The 18,339-nt window shown below is 37.4% G+C and overlaps 1 protein-coding gene and 3 non-coding genes across 4 annotated transcripts in view; 2 read left to right on the top strand and 2 right to left on the bottom strand.

The window, feature by feature from the left end:
• LOC124161183 (isocitrate dehydrogenase [NADP] cytoplasmic-like) overlaps window positions 1-18,339 on the top strand; it is a 74,945-nt gene that overhangs the window by 26,146 nt on the left and 30,460 nt on the right. The gene's annotated exons all lie outside the window — the stretch shown is intronic.
• Window positions 12,045-12,116, bottom strand: Trnah-gug. Its single transcript has one exon. It is a non-coding gene; the product is annotated as a tRNA-His (tRNA).
• On the bottom strand, window positions 12,670-12,741 carry Trnah-gug. The gene has a single exon. It is a non-coding gene; the product is annotated as a tRNA-His (tRNA).
• Trnah-gug lies at window positions 17,360-17,431 on the top strand. The gene has a single exon. It is a non-coding gene; the product is annotated as a tRNA-His (tRNA).

The raw sequence follows: 18,339 nt of genomic DNA on the forward strand, positions 1-18,339 counted from the left end.
ATGGGTGCGTTCCGAATCACGCATCATGTGCATCGATGCGCATCAGGCCGTTCCGAATCAAGCATTGATGCGCATTGATGCGGCCCTGCATCGAGCATATTTCGAGGTTTCGGAAGCATCAACTCGCATCGGCTCGCATCAGAAATTCTTGATGCAGTTGATGCGAAGGCGAAAATGGGCGCAACCTTTAAAAATGTGACTGGTGTTTTGTGTTTGCATAGGGTGTTTACACGACTGTATTTTGCTTCTACTATCGTAGGAAAGAGTTTAAGGAGTTATAGATATTAGTTTTTGAAATAATTAGTCCATATAAAATTGAAAATGGGAAAATGTATATTCGTTGCGTTGAAGTGTGCGTGTATGTAACTTGTTTACAGCCGTTATTAATTTCATTAGTGGTAAAAATGCAAAATACGATCTATAATTTCACACATTGATATGCTGCTGTGGTAGTTTTAACCGTAATGTTGCTTCTGTACACTAACTTGTGGAAATTTTCGACACTTTAACGTTATATTGTGAAAAGATAAGTTGAAAAGCTACATCAGGGAGTGTTCATAGCACAGAGACTGTGGTTTATAGTATAATAGTATCTTCAAAATAACAATATAAGACTTTGTTCGTCGGAATATTACAATTGCTTACGCTTTGCATAATCTCACTGGTCTATCATTTGAAGGCATATATGTTGCAAATTATTGCCATTTTGCCAAACGTTTATTAGCTATTTAATGTGCGAAACTATACATTCATTGCAAGTGAATTTCTTCGGTAAGTACTAAAATTATTTTCCCCTGCTACAGAGATTAGTTCACGTTATGGTACCACAAGTAAAGGGACATTCAGGGTAGTGATGCCGTGATAAATAACATCATCAATTAATTTATTTATGCAAGGATCATGGATGTGTGCTTGATTTACATGTACACTGCAGTGATGTGTGCTTGAAGAACCCCATCGAGTTGATTGAGTATTCAGTGTGTTTATATATTCAGTGCAATTATTTTGTTCATAGCGTGTGATTTGGTAAGCCCGGATAAATACGTATTGCAGCACTGCAGTTAGTTTATAAATTGGCTCCAAATACTCTTTAATCGACGCATTGATGACGCGGCCAACTTACTTTCAGTGTCCTCCTAAATGCTATCCAAGTAAAGGCACACTTCTATCAATGTTATCAAAAGTAATGGGTTTCCAAAATGGTTCTCAGTTGAACTTGGGTATTCGTCTTAAGAAGCTGCATCATATGATATCAAACATTGAAAAGTAAACAAAAACATTGAAAATCGGAAATCGCCATAACTATAGTGATTACCGGTTTTCAATGTTTACGTTCAACTTTAAGTCATAATTACACCATATAAAATTTTGTAAGATCAGAAGGAAATGCTAAATTCTATTTGATGAATGCCACTTTAAGTAAATGGACAATTCCCAACTATCCAATCCACAAAATGTACTTAATTTTATTGTAATTAAGGCTTTTTTATGGACTCGGAACAGTAAAATATGTACCTATGTTGAAAAATGAGACATTGACCTACACTCCAAGAACTATTTTAACATGTTGTAGCTATTTATTTCTTAACTTTGCAACTAGGTGACAAGCACAACAACCTCCCTTCAACTAGTTGCTTCCATCAGCTACAAAATTCTATTCATTAATGCAGTTCAAATGCTTGCCATTGTTAAGCCCATTTGGAAGCACATTTGCCACCATATTTTGTTGACATGTAATCAGCAATTATTTTTTCCTTTGGCAACAGAGTTTTTAACAAAATGATGTCCAACCTCTGTTCTTTGGCCTTCCATGCACCACACCAGTACCAAGTTTTTAATGCAGTTCTTTCCAATGATTTCTTTTACAATTCTGGAGAGTACAATACCATTTTTTGCTCCAGTTGCCTAACTTACATACTCGCCTTCTATTGTATACATAGCCACTGCACAGCACTGCTTTTTGTTTTCCCAAGCCACTGCTCCATTAACTAACTTGTCATGTATCCAGTACAGGACACTCAATCTATTTTGTCAATGGCAAAGTCAGCATTTTTGTATCCCTCCAGAAATGTTCCTGACTAAGAATAAGACATAAGATAATTTATAATTCCCATCAAATATCTTAATATACTCTTTGCATATGCCCAGTATTGCATTGTAAAATCATCAATAAACCGTCTTAACTTTGACACTGCAAAGACACGATCTGGCCTTGTAAAAATCATTGCATACATAAGACAACCAATCAAAACTAGAAATGGAACATCAGGATAAGTTTTTGGGTCACTGCAGGAGCTACATTCAAACCTGCTTTTATGAGACAAAGGTTGATTGCAGGTCAAGTTAGTAGATGACAAGGAGATTATGTGATCTGGTAGTTTTCGAGCCACTCCATTTTTTAAAGAAAACGTCTCTTCTGCTTCTCCTCCCTCGCTTCCAAACACTGACTCATTTTCTAGATTACTCTCAAAACTACTGTCTACATTAGTTGGAACTTTGTCATTACCCTCACAACTTGATTCAGGGATGGAGTCTTCATTACTTGATATTCCCCTCACTACCTTTGTGAGTTCAGCACTGCCATTCTCTCCACTGTCAGGTTGAGGCTAGTAACTAATTATCCCTTATCCCCCTAAGAGCCTAGGTAGAATTAAAGAGTTACCAAGAGATATTTGGACTGGTTTGAGCTCCCCAAACATATTTACAAAGGATACTACATCACATGCTTCGATGAATCTTCCCGCAATATCAGGGTCAGTCAAAAAATACCATTTTTGACTCCTCACAATTGCTAATACTTTTTGCATTTGGCATCCAGCATCTTTCATTGCTCTTTAGCCACATAAGCATAGAAAATACATCCAAATACTTTTAGATGTCTTCGATTAAATTTTCATTCAAACCATCTCTCCTCAGGTAATGCATTCCCTCCTGCTTTGGATGGTACTGTTTCGAGATATACAGCTTCTCAACAAGCTTCAACCCAATAATATTTTAGTAAATTGATGCCAGAGAGTTTGTACCTAGCTTTCTATTGGCTCAGCTAATCATTTCTGCTTGAAGATTATAAGATTTTATAGTTAAATATTTTAGTGCACATGCCCTTAACCTCCCCTGTTATGCCTGACCCATATATTCACCCCCATAATCTGTATGCAGGCATTTCATATTGTTCCCTGTCTCATTCTCCATGCTTGCCTTAAAAATTGTATAGCATTGTAGGACTAAATGAGACTTCTTAATTTTAATAAAGAAAACAAAAACCTTTCTTGTGCAGTCATCAGTGAAGGTAAGCATACATTGTCCTCGTCCTTTTTCTATTCCATGTTCCTATCCCTTTCTTTCCTTACCCCTGAATTTATATGTATATTTTACATAAATAGTATAAATATATTTTCACCTATAATACCATCAGACCACACAATTCTGAGAGAATCAGACTTAATTTATTACATACAGCTTCCATTCTAGCGCTTATCTCGAATCATTTCTTTGCTAACTTGCCATCAACATATGCTATACAAGGCTGAAATTTATTATTAGGGGGACAATCCACACCACTGTCAACCACATTATAACCTGCATGTTACTCTGTCACAAGTCTGCTACTCTTGTGCCACTGACTTAGTAAACAGTCCTCTACTGCTTTGACAGTCAATCCTACATAACAAGTTGCATTACATTTACTTTCTGAATTATATTTTTTCAAATCTTGACAACATATGCCATTTCCTTCAAAACTAGTGGCTAAATCACTCCTATTACTTCCAAAGATCTGGCATCAAATAAGCTGTACCTAGATTCATTACACAAGACAGCTGTGTCTTTTTAACTAGCTTGCTTACAGACAGTACATTGGTTGATAAATTTGTAACATTTTGATCTGGAATATAGCACTTCACAGTGTGGGAACATGGGCACTTAGGGAGGAGAATGGGAGAGACTGGAGTTGTTCGAGATGTGGGTATGGAGAAAGTGAAGTGGACTGAGAGAAGAAAGAAGGTCAAAGTGCGAGACATGTTGAGTGAGGAGAGACAGCTTCTGGATAGCATTCAAAGGAGACATGAGGTATGGATTAGGCAAGTACTGAGCTGGGAGTGGATGTTGAATTCACTATTAGGGCATAGAATGTTGGGTAAACAAAGGAGAGAATAGGATTTTTAGATAGCATGAAAAGGGTGAAGTTTAGAATTCAGGAGGGAAGTCCATGGGGGCAAGAGGGACTTTTGGAATGCTCCATGCAAACCTACCTTAATACCAAGCGGTAGAATACTTAAATAAAAATGTCTTGGAGTTTATTTTTAAGCATTATACATGCAGTATGAAAAAGTATTTGTGAAACTTTTATCGAGGTTTTAAGTATTTCTTCCCGATTTTTATGAAAAAAAATTGTTTTCAAGTCGTATATCTTATCGGAAAGCCATAAATTGATGTCTAGCAGCTAAATCTACGAACTATTGATCGTAAAAATCTTATCTTCAAAACAATTTGACCCGCAAAACTCAATGATGGCTGAGATATACTGTACACTACGCTTCCTTATTGACCGTTTTTCGAGTTAGCTGCACAAATTCCCGTCAATTCGCTCAGTCTATCACTATTTTACGTAAATATGAGTTGCAAGTTACGGCTTGGAACTTTCGAACGACCGTAATGAATATAATTCAGTTTTAATATACGCGTCAATAAACGTTGTTCGTCATCATGAGTACTATGCATATTAAATTTCGGCATATCAATCATTGTGTTATCGCTTAACCCGAACTATCTTCCAGCACTGCTGCCTGCGGGTATTTTGAACGGGGGAATACTTCCCGCTCATATCGCATCAAGCCGTTCCGAATCACGCATCAGCATAAGCGCATCAATGCCTTGATGCAATTTCGGAACGGCTGCATCAAGGTCATGCGTTGATGCGCATGATGCGTGATTCGGAACGCACCCCATGTATGTGATTGCATGCAGTTACTTGCGGATTGGGGGTCATTCCTCTTCTCAGTCTAAGTTGTCTTCAGCTGCAACAATCTCTGGATTCAGATCTCGATTTATATAATCATCTTCATCGTAATTCAACAATCCTATGAGATTGGTTTGACGCAGCTCTACATTCCGCTATACTATCCGCTAGCCTTTTCATAGTTACATATTTCTTATCTTTTATATCCTCTATATAGCCTGTCCTATGTAACTCATTCGAGGCAGTCCCTTGTCTTTCTTCCCTTCCACCTGTCCATCTGCGATTTTTTATTTTTATTTTATTCTCAAACCACCGGATACAGATCTTATTGGCCATTTTACACCGGGGTGTTTAAAAAATGTAACAAGTTAACGTACACAAACGACCATGCCCTGGACCGGGGAAACCTAACCAGGCGGGACTCGAACCCGCGACCTCTTGTTTGGCAGGCGAGAACGTTACCCCGCCGCCACCGAGGCCGAGATTGTTTTCATCAGGTCATCATGCCTTTATGTTGTGGCCTAATAAGTCCCCTGCCTTCTCCTTATAGTTTTTAGAAGACTTGCCTTTTCACCCACCCTTCTTAGCCCTTCCTCAGTACTTTCTCGGTCGATCCATTTTACCTTTATTTATAAATATTAATCATCGGAACCACCACATTTCGAATGCTTTCAGTCTTGACTCCTCTGCACCTGTCAACGTCCAAGCCTGGCTTCCATAGAGAAACGTGCTCCATATGTAGCATCTAATAAATTTTTTCCTCGAATGAATTATATGATAGCGCTCCAAATCTTTTCGTGGCCAAGTTTAAATTTTCATAAAATTCCTTATTTACAACTCAGTTTTGCAAGCTGAAAAGGAACTTCTTACAGTAAATGTGTAATTTACGAATCGCTTGGTTTTAGATCGCCAGTCATTACGTGCAAGAAGAGCATAGGGGAAAAGTATTGAGAGGGCTCATAAAGAGAAGAGAAGGTTTAAATTAAGGGAAAGGTGGCTTAGGCAATAGGCAGTGGTTCACATCCGCATTGTTGCAGTCGCTAGTAACTATACCCGAGCAGCATATTCAGTTATTTAACGTAATTGTTATTACAGGTATTGTACCGGCACAGTGGTTTAGGTAGATTTATATCTAACCCAGCCTGGCAAAATTTACTTATTACCTTCGACTGTGCTGGCTTCTTTCATTCATATTCATCTCCTAGGAAGTTTCCTCACCTCTCCTACAATTTCTTATCCTTTCTCGTTCTTTTTCTCACCGCTTCCTCTGCTGCGAAATTTGTCTGGCTTTGTATGTTTACAGTTCCTACCACTGGTCTCTTTTCAATCTTATCAATCCTATTATGATGCCTGTTGTGACTTCGTTATCGCAATCAGAGAATATGTGGGGTTAAATCGTTGCCTTGAAATAACATCGATCGCCGTCTTCCTGTTCTTGGAAAATGTGTAACGCAAACGTATCCTCTACCGGAGACTCAGCGATGTGTTAAATGGTGGCGTAAAAGTGCGTAAATATTGTCTGGATGTGTCCATATCAGTATCAATGGCTGTTTTGGGTGTTCGCTCTTTCACAGCCTACGTAGCGCCTATAGATGACTTTGACTCTCCGTCGATCTGTGGTGTAACTTTATATATTCTGTGGTGTAACTTTATGGAACTAATTCATGCTGTAAATATGGGAACTAAACTTTTAAAATGTTTAGTGAAACGTAAAATTTTTTGTGAAACCATGACTGTTAATCTTCTTTGAATAATATCTTCAGGCTTCATAATATGTAGAATTTTGCGATAAAATTCTTGTTCCTCCATAAAATATGAAAGACAACTAGTTTTTATATTTAAATAAATATAAGATCGTAGCACTTTTCCACAATTTTTTTTACTGCGTAGGTACAACTCACTGAGCTCTGTGAGCCGAAACGCGTTGTACGCAGAAAAAAAATGTTTGTGGAAAAGTGCTACGAACTTTTATTCATTTAAATATGTCTAACTTCCACCAATTGAAGCCTGACTCTGTTGAACTTCAAGACCGCTAGGATTATTTCAGCATAGCTATAAGGTTTTCGTTTGAAAATCAGACAAATATTAAGAATTTAAAGCATTATTAGTCTCTTTAATATAATTTACAAGCAATATAAGCCTTGAATACCATTTGTGTGAATCCCATCAATCACAATCGAGTAGTTTTCCATTTAAATTTACCAATATTGCAGTCCCTTAAATTAATTATTGCTTCAATCTTAACGTTGATGTGGATCTCTTGCTATCTTTGGGTGGCAATCTCTCGTGCAAACCGCGAATACCGTTAATAGCTTGCAGGTTATTCTAACCCGCCAATGTTGCGTTCGCACAGATGTTGATTTGTTTAAACGAAAATTACATTCACAACACAACATTCACCAGTTCTCACTCTCTAGAAATTGCTCAACAACCAAAACTGGGGGCCAATTAATGTATATGAAGACAGTGACATATGACAGTATATGTCATCATAAGTGGCACCAAAAGGCTCTTTAATAGGCAATAGGCAGATTTTATTCACTCCACAAAGTTAGTTGATTAAATGCCCATAACCCAGCTAAGTTGCAGAAAATGATATTTTTTAATCGACTGTACATCACAAATCTTGAGCAGAATATCAATGTACTCGGACATGTCGAAAACAAAACGGATTCGTTTCAAATATTTTCATCTAGAATTCAAGACCTAGTCACTGGAGTTGCATAATGTGTATCGCCTACATCAACCCCATATTTATTTTATTTAAACCGGTTAAAAAAGCGGTCTGAAGTCATTTACCATTGTTGTGAAGCCACGGTGGATAAACACAGAACTACCTCTTGATTCGGTTGATTGGAGTTCAGTAACTTCTGGGGTTGTGCCTAACTTCCTCGTGGATCGTCTGCTCTTTAATTTCGTTATCGGATGCCGGGACAAGTCGACCCTCTGTCGCAACGCGCAGAAAGTGAAAGTTTTGCATGGCTTCTTCAAGGGGCGTGGCCTGCCAAAAGTCGGCCAGTCGGGAAATCCGATCGAAAGTTCATTGCAACTTTAAGTTCAGCATTATTTCCGGTTTCTGTCTATTTTTAACGGTGAAAATTGGTCCTTATAACTTCTCTTCGGCCGGCTTCAATTATTATTTGCTGTTTTAGTCTCTGGGCGTATGAATTTACTGGTTGAAATTATTGGTTAGTGAAAATCGTCGACAATTATCTTTTAGGGGGGATGCATAACGTCTATCTATCTTCAATGTCATGCTGTAGTCAATTGTCCTCTTGTATAAGTTAAGTACTCGAATTCTTCTTTTAGAAAAGGCATTGCTTTGATCCAAACTAATTCACTAAGATGACTTTTAAAAGTATTTATTTTGATTTTAAGCCAAACATTGGGTCAAATTGTAGAGGGTAACCTTAGAAATGTCCATTTGACGTGGTTAAACTTTAGTAATTTCCTTTCGCTGGTGCATTTTCACCCTCTCAATTTTATTTTAAATCTACTGGGCATTGTCGCTAAGCATGCCTGGGTTTACTTTGAGAAACCTAAATATTCATACGATGACATATCACCTCTTCGTTTTTTGGAAGGGTGCGAGTTTTCCACCAGTATCCACCTTGCTGTTATATTGCTTTAGAGAGTGTTGCCCTAGCTAATTTTATAGGCTAGCTTTATAGTTGATTAGGTATCCTCCATTTCATCCGTTGCTAACAGTGTCGAACTTTTAAGTTATTTATTTTATGTATTTATCCATACTACCGAAAACAGCTCTATATGACCTTAGCAGTGTAACGAACACAAACAACCTTGTCCTGGATAGGGGTAACTTACCCTTGCGGGACTCGAACCCGCGACCTCCGAGAACTTTACCCCGCCGCCACCGAGGCCGGCAATTTTTATCGACATTTATTTTACGTAAAATTTCACATTTAAATCTGGCGATTCAAACTAGAATTTTCGACATGCAAACCTTTTGGTTATTTTAGGGTTTTTTATATAACATATAAAGTTATTATTGAAAGTTATATTATATTAAGGTTTTATAGAAAGTTAAAGTTATTCTGTTGGAATTCATGTTACCACCTTTTACAGATCGTCGCTAATTTTATATCTGCATACTAACCCGCTTGCCGCCTCAATAGATGTGTAGTGGGAGGTGTTAGTAACTAGCCGTAAACCTGTATGACAAATATTGATAATATTAGTGCGCGTTGGGAGTGATTTCACTGCCTGGGTTCGACCTAGAATTTATTTAAGTACTTATTGCTTTAGTGGGAGAAAAGAATTCTTATATCCATCCGTTCGGCTAGATATCTCCCTTATGTTATCGTTTTGGTCGGGTCTTTGCATAGAGTAAGTTTATACTTACCCTGTGGTCTTAGCCACAATACAGTAGCTAAAATCCTGGGAGTTACAAAATGTCAGAAATTCTTTGGTAAATTTAGTGGTCCAGGAAAAGAATATGATCCCCACGTCTTCTGTATGTGCATTACGCTTGGCGTTTGTGGCTTTCTTAGGCTTACTGAGCTCTATCCAATGTATCCATAGCTTCAGTTTTGAGTACATATTTTATTTCCGAGGGCATCAGCTAATTATGTTTTTAATAGTTCCAAATTATAACGTTTAAATTCAATTCCCTGCCTCACCCTATTGAACTGGCAACAATGGCGCCATGTGGTTTGTTAAGTGGTGAACATCGCTGAATGTTTTTACTGTGTTTTTTAAGTGACCTTGCGGCGTGTGTGGAAGAGATAAAGGGCTTCTGCTACGCATTCCGCAGCGGTCGACAGCCGTAGAGGAATTCAGGGGAGAAGGCTCTACGTAGTAGTTGAGACGTAGGTGGTAATGTACTGGAAATACCCATGTATTTTTCCTTACACCGGACACTGTTACTTGAAGCAACATCACCGTTATGAAGGTAAAAGTTGCTCGGGCGGGCGATGTGTGGTGGAAAGGTATCTTTACTTAACCCCTTCAAATTCAATTTATTTTCTGAATATCGTGCTCATACCATTTATTTATTTTTTCTGTGGTTATTTTAAAATGGAATGTTAGGTAATGAAATGATTTTTTTAAAGTTTGTTTGGAAGGTAGAAGAGTGAAATTAAAAGTGAAGAAGTTGACCCACTTCCCGTAAGAACATCGGGAACACAGCCATCGCTACTCGTATAAAATCATTGTATTCCTTCCAATGCATCATATTTAATGAAATATGAATAATATGAGTATAAGATGAAATTATACATTGTGGATATTTTAGCATTGTTAAAATTTCAAAATATTTATATTGTTCCCCTAAACAGTGCTGAGATAATGAAAATCTTATGGCGAGCACTATCCCATTAGGATTTAGGCATTTATCTATTGTTCACCTAAACCAGTGGTCTCCAAAATTTTCAATGTGAGGGCCACATTACATATTTCTAACATTTTTGCGGGCCGAAGGAATAAAAAAATAATTTTTAAAAATAAAAAAAAAAAACAAATCAGTGCCAGTAATTTATTTTCCTCAAAAATTAGAGTATAAACATGGAAAAATAAAATATCTTGTTGGAAAAAATCATGGTAAACTAAATAGATGCCTGCCTTTATTTTTATGCAACCAAATTAGTGTGACAAATGATACCGTCGTTTTCACTTCAAAATTTCTTTAAAATTAGGTTCCATAATAGATGAGCCAATTGTAGCCAACACGCAGGGATTTATTTTGCGTGCCGTATGTGGCCCGAGGGTCATAGTTTTGAGACCCCTGCCCTTAACAGTACAAAAATTATGATCTGAAAAAATCTGATGACGAACTATGCTCGTCATTGCGCGATTTGGCGTAGGAAGATCATGACGACCTAGACTCATTAGAGCAAGGGGTTAATAATAAAGAGAACGCGCTATTCCTCCAATTTATGCAGTGAAGTACGACGCGTTTCGGCCATTAGGTGGTGACGACAATTTAAATTTTACCCGAATGCCCGAGAAAACTCTAGTTAGGAAATTGAGAATCCATTTTCAATTAATGCAATTTCGGGTTCGGGTTTTTCATTGTATTTTTTCTATTATTTGTTGGTTGTTGTTTTTTCTGCTTAAGCAACTGTTCAGAAACACTTAAAAGAATACCTTATAGTGAGGAATAACCTTCGGTGCTGATATACGTGGGAATGAACCACAGTGGCTGTGTTATGTTCAATTTGTACACTCTATTTATCATTATACCTTGACTTACAATGATGCGAACCGTACCTTGAAGTATCCAAGATCTTATATTTTCCCGTTAGTAGCAGATATCCTCAGAATTAGTTATTATTAGTGGCGTTGCTCGAACTCGATATATTGACATTAATTCCGACCATTCAGTGTAGGTCCTGTTATCTGCTTACTATGATTGTGATAACTTTGACTCTTGACCTTGAGTGGATGTTGAACGTTACTCCGAAGCATGAAGCTACGTCGCAATAATTGAACGATGGGGAAAAATGATACAGAGATAAAAGTTCTGCTTAGAAACGCAATTTCTCCCATTTGCAAGCGAAAGACTAAAAAGTTCTAACTTCAATCATAAATGTGAGTGCAAAATTTGCGATTGTAGTCATTACGGACGCAAGAGTATCTTCAATTTCTCTCCTAATTAAAAATCGATTGTTATTTTTTTACTTTTGTAATAAGGCTTTCCTCTTTACTAGATTTTCTCGCATTTAACGGTGGAATGTTAGATTTTGTACTTCGTCAGCATACAAGGCATTATATATCAAACTATAAAGAAGAGTTTTCTAGTCAGTAGGTTAACTGTATACATTTCACCTGAGTAGATTTTTTCCGTGTGGAAATATCTTTTTGCATCTCATGACAGTCTAAATGAATAATTTCTACTCATTATTGGTCATTGCTTCGTAAACTTTTTCTTGATTGGCTAGCTAATTAATTTAGATATGATCAATTACAAAGTAAAAAAAACACCCACGGGGACCATGTTAAGTATATGTCTTACTCGTAAGATGAGTTCATCTTGTTTCCGAAATAAATCTCCTACAACGACCTACGATGCACTATTGTGCTATAGTCGAGGGAAAAAAAGCCTCTTGCCGTGTCAGTGATGACACACTGCCGTGACCAGGATTCGAACCTGGGTTGTTGCGGCCACAACGCAAAGTACTAACCACTATACGATCACGGCTGTTTCGAGGCTTGTGTAAAAGTCATTCCAAAGAAAACGTCCATCCTCCGTTACTGAAGGGAGGTGAAGCAGATAATGAGCTGAGCCCTTCACCTGGCATCTCCGAGCGGATACCAAACTGTAAAGGCGTTGTATCACTTCCCGTCCTGAAAGTAATGCTAAGCTACCAGCGATATATGCTTCATAAATCGGGGAGGTGATGCCTAAAAGTAGTGTAATAGCTTGGCTGCGGTCAGGCTGGTCCCGTTGTAGTCCAATTAATTTATTTAGATTTATTCAATTCTCTCTGGACCGGTGTAGAATTCAAACTTAGTTGCAGCGACGCTGGTTGAGAGAAATGAAATGTCTGTGAAGTATCACGAGTCTGTAAATTATGATTATGCCTTCGTGACGAGCGAGATTTCTGTAGTAAGAATTGGACAAATTAAATTTTGAACGGAATATTTTACGGAATGGAACAGCTTACAAAAGTAAAGTGCAGGCAGTGTGTCCATAAATTTCTAGCGCCAAAAACAAAAAAAATACACCTCTTGCCGTGCCAGTGTTGACACACTGCCGTGACCAGGATTCGAACCTGGGTTGTTGCGGCCACAACGCAAAGTACTAACCACTATACGATCACGGCTGTTTCGAGGCTTGTTAAGAATGCCTTCCAAACGAATAGAAAACCTCCACGCCCAGTCAGTGAAGCGAGGTGAAGCAGATAATGTGCTGGGCCTTTCACCCGCCATCTCCAAGCAGATACCAGGTAGCCCAAGAGGGTCTGGCTATATAATGGCAGGTTGTCTACGACATCGTACTACATTGAGTATCGAAAATATTCGTCCTTCCATACTATTGCGCAACGCAAAGTACTAACCATTATTGCGAATCCAGAAGTATTTCGTTGAGGATCTTACGTATGAGCGCTGATTGAGGCAGCGTCATCACTTCGCTGAATAAAAGCCTTCCTGGGGATAGCTGACTTAACCAGCGTGTTCGATGCCCGGGCACCGACCATAGAATCGCTGATAACAGATTCTTCTAGTATTAATTTTTCCGATTATAACGAGGCTTGCGCCCTTTCCTTACGTACCTACTAATCAATTTGTCATTTTTTTCCGTTTTTGCTTCCGCGGAAGGTTTCGATAAAATTACTGACATGTTAATCTGCGTGTCACCTCTAGTGTGTTTGGTTGAGGTCTTATGGCTTTTTACACTATTATAAGTTACTTTTTTTACGCACCATGTGTGGCCTCTTTAGCCGATGCATTAGTTTGTGCGAACAAACGCTTGGAAAATTTTGTATACTATATCGCATGCTTTATGTTATTTAATTAATTTGATTACGCTATCTCCAAAAAGGAGGAAAGTACATAGGAAAAGGAGTTACGATTTTTTAAATTTTAACCGTCTGTATTCTTTTGAATAAGTAACACCTGGAAAAATTGTTTTAAATGTTATGGAGTTAAATTTTAATTCAAAAAAGTGGTTTGACGACTTTAAATTTAATAATTTTTGGGCAGCTTGATATCGCTTAACAGACTATTCCACGAAATAAGACTTCCAACTTCTCGAAGTAGAGAAAAATTGCCAAAAATATTGGGCTATATCTTAAAGTAATTATGACGAGGAGGTGATTATTCAAGTAATGACTTCATCGATTAGATTGTCTCCAGCACATTTCATGCAGTTAACTATGTATTGGTTCGATCTAGAGGTCTGTATGCTGAGTTGCGAATTTACCTGCGTCAGCAAAACCTGAAGAGTTGAAAGAGGCAATACTTTGTGGAACGAAGATAATACCTGCATAGTTGGAACTATATTACTCGATACCTATTAAATTTAAAAATACAAATGAGCAGCTGTTGCTATAAATAGCATCTTCAGTTTTGTTTTTGTTCTTGCTTCATCTCTTTATATTATTTAAATTTCAAGTTTGAAGCTATGTAGCGTGTGTAACAAGACGAATCGATATTCGGCACATTTTTTTTCTAAATATTCGTAAATTTATTAAAATCTCTCGCTCTGTATGCGTTCTTCAGAAAGCGACGTATTCTGAATGGTCTCAGTAACAAAATGGTCACTCTCTCCATGGCATTCATGACTGTTCGTCGGCATAACTCACGTAGGTCGGCTCTTTATCCGAACGGCCTGTGCGTATTTCTCATAATGACCCAGCATTGCCGTCATTCAGCTGACCACCGCTGTTGGTGATTCAATTGACCGGCCATGCGGTCTCTTCTGTGGTTTAGAAGCAGTGCGCCGAGGGCCAAGGTCAGCGGTGCATCGCGGAAGTACCAAGTGAGCGTAGCACGCACAGGCAAATGTCCTCTGGGCCTTGGCCCAATTCACCAGTTTAATTCGGACAATCATCCTGTCGACTACGACCTTGATAGGAGCAAAGGAGATACCCGGCAACTTCAAGTATAATTTTTACTTCGAAAATGCATCAACTTCATATCACCAGTATCACTTTTACATCTACGTCACTGAATTGATATGAAAATTCTCTCATTTAAATTATTTTAATTAATTCTTTAATTATTTTAATTTTTTCTCATTTAAATCTCATTGCGGAGATTAAAATGTGATAGAACCTCAGCGGATGAAAAAGTGTTGTCCAAAAATAATCCATTGCAATAAAAATGATGTCTCTACTAATGATTAAAAATTGACTCCAGCACAATATCACCTCGCAAAGGAATACTAACTGGCCAAACTTTGGCATCATAATATTTTTCATCGTAGCGTACCCATGAAATTTTCCGGAGATTAATGCAAATTGATTGATTTTTCTTTCCATTCAATTGACACCAAGTGATACTTAGTTTATATGAAAATTATTTTACTGTTAGTTATTTCTGGGTAATAAGTGATTAAAATAGATATAATTTATACCTTTAAGATATCACTATGCTGTTCGTGATGTTTCACATAGACCATATACCGCCCTCACGATAACATATATATTAAATTTGTGTGGACCCAATTTTATCGACGGTGAAGATATTTTCGAACAATACTGCATCTTTTCCGTATTTTAGCCGATTGACATTGGATTGCAGTTCTCTCCATGTTTTTAACACTTTGCGTGCCATGGACGTAATATTACGTCCTGTTAATCTTTCTGAAGATTGCCATGGACGTAATATTACGTCTTTCTATTTCATTGGGTTTGTTTGCGTGAAGGCGTAATATTTCGCCCGTGGTACTTTTCCAGTTTACTGCTTAGTGGTTTTGTTATTTCAAAAATCAACTGCTTGATGGAAAAAGAGTTCTTTTAATGTCTTGAGGACGAAAAGTCCTCTGTAGCTACCGGCACCCTTATCTCAGCCTTCTTTATGTGAACATTCTTTGGAGGAAAGAACCGTTCGTTGAGGGTGCAGTGACCCTTTTTGCCATCCAGGATTTTGAATTCTACGCTTGGAACGATGCCTTTTTATGATTTCCATGGTTTAAATAGTTCAAATTGAACGTGATAAAAAAATATTATGCATTTTATGGCGGTACATCATCTGTTGCAACTTTTTATTTAAAAAAACAGTAGGTTTTCATTGTTAAAATATATATATTGAAAATTTAGCAATAAATGTGATTCAACTCATTCACAAAGAAGAGCAAAGTCCATTTTTATTGAAATATACATCGTTATAAATATTTTTTTGATGCTAATGTTTTAAAAGAAAATTGCTAATTTAGTAAAAATGGCCGGATTTTTCAGTAGGGCTTTAAAATTAGCGACCGGCATTCAAAGCGTTACAACAACTTCAACGGAGCAACAACTTTAGAAAACTATCCGTACCTTAGGTTAATAATGAAGACTCTTACCGCACCGGGCTCCATCCCATCCTCTCCAGGCTCTCTTCCATATAAGAGGTCCATGAGACCCTTCCTCCTCTCCCCTCCAGAATTGAAGATAATTAATTATTAGTGTTCAAGATGTCTTCTGCCCTCTATAAAGCTTACGTAGGTATAATCTGTCTACGCTTTTGAAAGACCGCATCTTCAGTGGTGATAACATTACTTAGTGTTACTTAGGGCTAACATTTTGTCGAGAGCATTAGAAAGGAGCCTTCCAAGAAAGAAGTTGAGCAGCTATGAAAGCTAATAAAATACGAAGATTCAATCATGATAGAGTGGAATTTTTCCTACATTTGAATAAATACAAGCAATTGACCACGATAATAGAATTTATTACGACCTAAGTTTCAATGTTACTTCTTCATCACTGCATCGCCATTAAGATTATTTAGTAACTTTGGAACCTAGGTCGTAATAAATTTTATAATCGTGGATAATTGCAATTATTTATTACATTATAAAATATATAGTAATCTTTCTTAACCGATATATTAAGTTACATTTTTCACTTAAAAAGATAAAATGTAATTTAGGAAAAAAAATTAATACATGCGCGAATTTTTAAATTGTTTACATTGGTTTTTCACTTTCAGACTAAGTTAGTGTGTTATTTGTTAATATAATACATCTTCTATGACTGAATGTTATATACCTCAATGCATGCATTCTCAGTCTTTCACCCGTATGTATGAAATCATGGGCGCAGCTAAGAATTAATGTTGGGGGGGTAGGTTTTAGGTGCAACTAATACCGGGGTGTGTGGGGGTATGGAATACCCACCAGGATAAGCGGTAGGTGCGAGATTAATAAATTGCGGAATTTTAAGAAAAATGGTTCAAAATGGTGAGTTTTACGGCTTTCTGAGGGATATTTTATTAATCCTTTCACTATTATATTAGTAATATAAATCCAATTAAGTAAAATGGATTACTTAAAATTTCCCTCAGTTCTGGGGGGGTTTTATCCCCCCCAAAACCTCCCCTTCGCTGCGCCACAGCATGAAATGTATGATAAGTTTTGGGAAGACGTTGGGAGCCTAAGGAACCACACTATTTGAAGTTTGAACTGTGAGAAGAAAATCGGCAACAAAACTTGGAGCCTCGCAATGTCAAGAACACCGTTACGTTGGTATTCTTCGAGAGATAAAAAGGCACTTACCCGGCGCAAGCTTTTAGCCGGTGAAAAGGGCTCAGGGGCAATGGCCTCATTTTGAGGGGCTTGAAGGATACAGTAGGAAGAAGGGTCTGGGGAGCCATATGGTCGTAAAGTTGAGGACACGAAGTAGTATAGCTTTTCCGTGGTTGAGGCATTGGGGAGGAGGTTTTGACAGCGGAGCGGAAGGCGGGGCCAGGGAAAATGGCATCAGCTTGGAACGCACTTTCCCTCACCGTCCCGCGATAGCCGTGATCGTATAGTGGTTAGTACTTTGCGTTGTGGCCGCAACAACCCAGGTTCGAATCCTGGTCACGGCAGTGTGTCAGCACTGACACGGCAAGGGACTTTTTTTGCGTTATCTTTTTTTATTATTTTTATCGGGATACATTTGCTGTCTTTTTTTCGATCATAAAAGCCTTAAATATTTTTTATCAAAAAATATATAGCATGCTCTCCTCGTACAACCTCGCCTTTATTCCGAAACCAGTGTTTGTATTTCAATTTTTTTCATTCCGTTAGTGCTTTTTTTTGGAATTGAAATATTCTAATCACTAATTCATGGTCAAAACACAGTATTTGTGTGTTTTTTTTGTCACCTTTCCTTTGAAATATTCTGAGCATTCAAGACAATATTTTTCATCGGGGGTAAGTTATTTTATACTTGTGACTGAGTAGTGTTTATTCGCTGTGATGGATCGATAATCCGAGATATTACACTTTTAATTCCGGCTCCTCAAAATATTACTGTTATGAAGCCATAAAAATATAAATTCTTATTATTAAATGCATATGTAAACAAAATTCTTGGCAAAACGATAGCAACTATATTTATTCCAGTATTTAATTTGTGAAAACATTGTGTTTTTTTTTCATTGTCATTAAACTTTACGGAATAGTTAATTTTTAATAAGTTTAAAATTTGATAAATTAGTGTGATAAGGAAAATTATTGGCATTCACATAATTTCTCATTTATTCCCAGATCAGTGAAGCAGGTATTTTTGTGGAAATTCTGTAGTTTAATTACATATGTCCACAACCTTTAACTAACATATGTTAAATACTTTTTTATCTTAATGTGCTAGATTTTTAAAAACCTATATGATGAACTTCTCTGCTTTTTTTACGATGACCCGACGTAAGGGCACATACTATTTCTAATCTTAGGCTGCAATTTTAATTTGTATTGAGCGCTGCTGGGAGAATAATTGCGGTAACACAATCAT

Source organism: Ischnura elegans, chromosome 6, assembly GCF_921293095.1.
Source record: "Ischnura elegans chromosome 6, ioIscEleg1.1, whole genome shotgun sequence".
NCBI lineage: Eukaryota > Metazoa > Arthropoda > Insecta > Odonata > Coenagrionidae > Ischnura > Ischnura elegans.